Raw genomic sequence first — 6,000 nt, forward strand, 5'->3', positions numbered from 1 at the left:
ATGGTCCCTGTCTCATTCTCCCCTCTACAGATGGAGACCCTAACTGCTGCTAGGGAAAAGGAGCAATGACCACTCTGGCTGCTTCGTGCTGAGAGGGGGCACAGTAAAGGGTGCAGCTAGGTCTCCATCACTGGTCAGTTGAGAGGGCCTCAGAAGGTTGGCACTTCTATTCTGGGTTTCATTTTTATTACTATTTGCAGTTTTGTGGCTTCTAGGCAAGGTAAAACAAATTGTGTTATTAGCTTAAGTAGCAACATCTGGAGTTGGATTTTCTATTCTGGAAGGACAAACTTGTTGAGATTAAGAATGCATGGCTGAATATGAGAACTAGAAATATGAAGACTCTAATTGAGAATCATAGTCAGGTATTATGGGGAAACTAGAATTCTGGATATTAGGATTTAGTATAGATAAGACAGCATTATTGAAACAACACTTTTCTCTAAAATCACCCTTACTTTTATTAGAATTAGCCAGATTAAGAAAACAATTAAGAGTTGGCTTGATTATTTGCATAAGTGCAGCAAGAAGAGCAATTGATTACATAGGCTCTTTTAAACATGCCTTGCTGGAACTTTTTGTAAGGAATTTCAGATTGAACTTTTAAAGGCCTCTTGAGGCCAGACAGCCAAGCCAGACTTGCCATCAGGTTTTGCCTGCAGTACCTGTAGATTTGGGTGAATTCCTCTCTTCTTGAGGTTCCTGCGCCTGCCAGGAAGTGACCTTTCTTACTCATCTGGTAAGGCTGCTGGGAACTCTGTAAGCAAGGTACCAGGCCAGTTCTTCCAAGGGGCTTTGTTGGCTTTATAACGTCAACCTTAGTTACTTAAAGCTGTCCATATCTGAGTTTATGCACGTGTCTCTCAGGTATGACATTCCAGTCAAAGCCTTGGTAATATAACCTGTGTTTTTAATTGGTCCTCTTACAAGGAATGCAGGTTCTTATTGAACTTATGCAAATAAACATACTGCCATGAAACATAAAAATACTGAAAGCTTTTAAATTCTTGAGGGGTCAGGTAGAGACAAAGATAAATGTTTCAATTCTACTTATAAAGATATTGTCATTCATGAAACTGTTGTCAGCTTAAGAAAAAGCTTAAAACACTTTATCAGCAACATCTGAAACAAAGTCACAAAACCATCTTCCTTAGTTCACTTAATCCTATGTAACCAATACCTGTTCTGCTGAAATCTAGTTCTTTACTAGTGTAGGAGTAATAAAACTGACTATAAATGGCAAAAGACTTACAAATGACAATGGTTAAAGATCTGATGAGAGCTTACTGCAAGACAGTAGACATAAGGAAATTCGGATATTTCTGTAACAAAAAAAAACATTCAGTAACAAAGTTTAGCATCATTCCCTTTGACAGTGCTTTCCAGGTAATTAAGCAGGTAAGTATATATCAGATAAATAAGCCAAATTAGTCAAATATTTTCTCCAATGAGAAAAAAATTCCTCTGACATGTTCCAGGGGCCCTCTGGAAAATATCAGAGTTAGCTAGAGGTAAAAGTACCTTTTTGAATTTGATTTTGGGATGTTTTCAGAAGAAAGTTTATTTGGCACTTGCTTAAATAGTATTATAGGTTGCTATGAAGCAATACTTATCTATTTAACCAGAATGACAAAATATCTCAAAGGCAAATAAAGAAGTTTACACAGTTGTTAGCAAACTTTAGCTTTTAGTCTTTTTAATATTAAGATGTCATTTTCTTAAATATTCAGACAACTCATTGAGACTTTAAGCATAAGAAATTTCTTTGATAAAACAATTAGAAAGCCTTTTGCAATCTTTCAACATTAAGAGCAGACTAACAGTTTAAGAAAACTTTGTCTTTTTAACTGAAAACAAAATTCTAATTTTGCTGTGTACTTGATACTGAGATACATTTGCTTTAATTTTATATAGCATGACCATATTAAATTCTTCCATAGCTTTCTATAACCTTCTTCTTATATTTAGATTTCTCTTTTTAAATAAACAGCTGTACTTTACAATAAAGTACTTTCTTTTATCAAAAGACACGTTCTTTAGCATGCAGAAATGTTTTCCTTATTACTTTAAGGAGTTTTAATTAAACTTAATTTAATTAGTTAAACTTAAAACCATTAGGTACCTTAATTTCTAGTGAACACTGAGAAGCAGTCTACACTAGCATTCTTTAGATTTACAAATTTATGAAAGTTTTATAATTTCTCTAACTATGAGTTTTACAGCACAATCTCTCACTAAACAAAGTATATTACCTTAGCAAAACTTTAAGATTTTAGGTTACTACAAAGATTCTCAGGCTGCAGGTAGGTATACACAGTGTAACACACAAAGAGGTGTTCACTTGCCATACTCATTTAGTTCACTCATTTGTAACAACTATGCTAGATTACTTACAAGACCTTTACTGAATATTAGACAAAGCCAAGCCTTTAAGCATTTTATTCTTAAAAGATTTAGCAGATAACATGACTTAAATGACCTTAGGTAAACTTAGGCAGCTGATAACTATCTGTGGTATAACTATCCCAATACCACAAGGACATGCCCGCCTCAGGCAAACCCAAATTAGCATTAATGCTTAACATTTTTTATCAGATTTTCTGGAAGTTTTAGAATGCCCAATTTTCACAAGTGCTTGTCTTTAAATCAATTTCATTAATACCATCCGGAGGTAGAAAGATATTTTCATTTACACACTTAGACACACAAACATACAGATGGAGACATAATGATAACGTTCCCTCTGGCAGCCATCCGACATTGAAAACTTGCTACTCACTAGAACAAAAGTCTGCCACCGACCCTTCTGGACTTCCACACTGAGGTTGTTAGCTCTTCCCTGATATCTTTAAACTGTAAAAGAGTGGTTGGATTAAATGTTCCCTCCGGCAGCCAGCCAACGTTAAAGGACGGCCACTCGAGGTGCAGAAAACATGAAATTTTCTCTTCCTGATGTCCGTGCTCAAATTGTGAGCTCTCTCCCTAACGTCTGAGAAAAATGGTCTGTCATGAGAGACAAGGGGGTCGTCTGCATGTGTCCCATTTCTTCTGTCAACAAGAGTAAGACAAACACGACAAACAACAAACAGGCACCTACAGAGAAGAATCTGCTGCGGCTGCAGAGGCAAAACTGAAAGTAAGTTGAGGGCCTGTTGGACTGCAGCGGCAGCTGACTTTCCTCACAGATGAGGACCTCGTCCTCCAGACAGGGCAAGGGACGTCTCCCAAGACCCCTGGTCAGCGACCCGCCAGCGCGTCTAAGTCAATGCTGACCCAGATACAGATTGGAGCTCCTACAGGCTTATACAGGCTTGCTCGCGAACAAAAACAGTGAGACACAGATAAAGACAACACAGGTAGACAAGGACAGACAGATAACTGAGTGCACTCACCAGCCAGCACAGGGCCCTCCGGGTCGGGAGTCCTGGGGGTCTCTGGGATCCCGGACAAGCCCCCAAATGTTGTACCCAAAGTCACGAATCCCAGAAGACCACCAAGGAGCCAACACCGATGCAAAAGCAAAGAGCCTTTATTCGAGCTAGCTCGAGCTCAATCTCTCATCTACACCAACACAGTGGCAAGATGCCAGAGAAAGAGAGCGAGTTTCAATACCACAAAGGTTTTATGGGGTTCTAGGGCAGTTGGTGGGGTGATGGTTGTGGCTCTGGCTGATTGGCTGGATCTAGGGGTAGTTGGTGGGGTGATAGGTCATGGCTCTGGTCAATTGGCAGGGTCTAAGGGTGGTGGGTGAGCTCTTTGCTGACTGGTGAGGAGAGAGACCAAGCTCCGATTGGGTGAAATAGGATCCAGGTCCTGATTGGCTGAGGTAGGATCTGGGTCCCAATTGGCTGAAATAGAATCAGAGAGCTTGCCCTTTAAGCCTCTTTCCCACAGTTTCCCTTTCAAAAGCCCCCTTTAAATGATTCAGCTTCAGGGGGACAGTGGTTCTTGAAAGCATGAGGCTGCCACTCCCTCATTTGTAGGCAAATTCATAAACTATTCCTTTCCTTTCCTCAAAACCTTGTCATTGTGTTTTGTGATTTGACTGTGGAGACCAGGGTGAACTTTTGGTAAAATCCCTCTCCTAGATATTTACTGAAAGGAAATGAAAACATGTGTAAAACTTGTACACAAATATTCATAGCTACATTATTTATAATAGCCAAAAAGTGAAAACAACATAAATGCCCATCAACAGATGAATGTGTAAACAAATATGGCATATCCATACCGGGGAATATTATTCACCATAAAAAATGAAAGAAGCACTGGTATATGTACAATATACATGGATGCTCAAAATCTTTACATGAAATCAAAGACAGAAGGAAAAGATCAAATATTCTATGACATGTTTTATATGACATGTTCAGAATAAGCAAATCCAGAGACAGAAGAAAATGAGTGGTAGCTTGGAGCTAGGTATGGGTACAGGTATTAGAATTGAAACTCTGGAAATTTCAGGGGTGATAAGGATGTCTAAAATTTGATTATGGTGATTATCACACACACAAACACACACGTACATGTGTGCTGACAGACACACATAAACCAACCAGATTCTGTAATCGCAATAGGAGAATTCTACCAAACCAGTTTGCTGGACTCAAAGAGGACGACACCTCAAGTTCTCTGGTACAAACAGCCACATGAGCTGTGTTCTGAGTGGCATCCATTAGCAGTGCATAGACACTGAGAACATGCTATCTACCCTGAAATAATAAGGAATAACAGGAACATTCTAAGTAACATGGGATTGTGAGAATTGTTTTTGTCAAACTAATGCGATGGAAGTCTATGCAGGCAGCAATAATGAATCATAATGAAAATAATGATTGGAAATGACTTGTTGCCTATCAGATCACAACAACTCACATTGCTTCCAGTGTATGAGAGAACAGGCACTTTCATACAACGTTGTTAAGAAATACAAATTAGCGCTAGTTCTTAAAAAATGTGTTTATATGAAATAATTTGCTTTCACGGTTTTGAAAAACAAGAACAAGAATGTTATGTTATTGTAAGAGAAATGTGGTAAAGAAACTATATTTTCATCAATAGTACTAGAGAAATAAAGTTTGGGTCTCCATAGCATGAAACACCCAGTCAATACAAATAAGTGGAATTCTGTTGTAAAAAAATTAAAATATCATAGAAATGTATTTACATGGAAATAGGGTCTTAATAAGGTTAAAGCGGGTTACAAAGATCATAAATGGAATGGATCCATGTGTGCTTACATAGGTATATACTTATTTATCCAGAGTTTTCAGAATATAAAAATAAAAAATATCTTTGTTTCACTCACATAGAGCTCCTATTTAGCATAGAAAAGGCTGTACTTTTCTTCTGGATACCTCAGTATACAGTATACTGTATGTCCCCATTTCACTCACATTTCCAGAAACCTTTTTCCTGGTGGGTTTAGCCAGAGCCTCTCCCTTCCACATTCCTGCTTTGTGAAGTCCATGCTGCAGTTCCGGCTTCTGTCACAAGGTGGCACTAACATACCACCATTATCAAACCTCTTCAACGTTCTTTCCAACAGCAAAAAAAATAGTAATATCCTCCCTTAAAACCCAGCCTTTGAAGTGCACATGATTCTAGTTGTCTCAAAAAAGGCAATAGGTGTAAAATCACATATACCAGGGCCCACTTACAACGACACACCAGGTGTCAGTAGCACCTTGACAGTAGGCCTTGAGGGGAAGGAGTGGTCCAGGAAGGCAGGAAGTGACTGAAAGAGATGAGGCCATGAGCACAGTCAGGGCAGCTGTGCCCTGTGCCATGGACAGGTGGTAGCTGACAGATGATGGGAGAAGGTCTCAGCAGCCTGTACAGGGGTAAAGGAGGGTGAATACCCTGCTCTCTGGGCGGGTTGTGTCTACAGTGTGCTCATATCAACCTACCTACACTGAGAAGGGAAGAGATGAGTCCATGAATGCCATGTATCTTTCTGTCATGAACAGATGGAACTGCTTTAATATACATATGAATTTT

This window comes from Manis javanica, chromosome X (assembly GCF_040802235.1).
Source record: "Manis javanica isolate MJ-LG chromosome X, MJ_LKY, whole genome shotgun sequence".
NCBI classification, from domain to species: domain Eukaryota; kingdom Metazoa; phylum Chordata; class Mammalia; order Pholidota; family Manidae; genus Manis; species Manis javanica.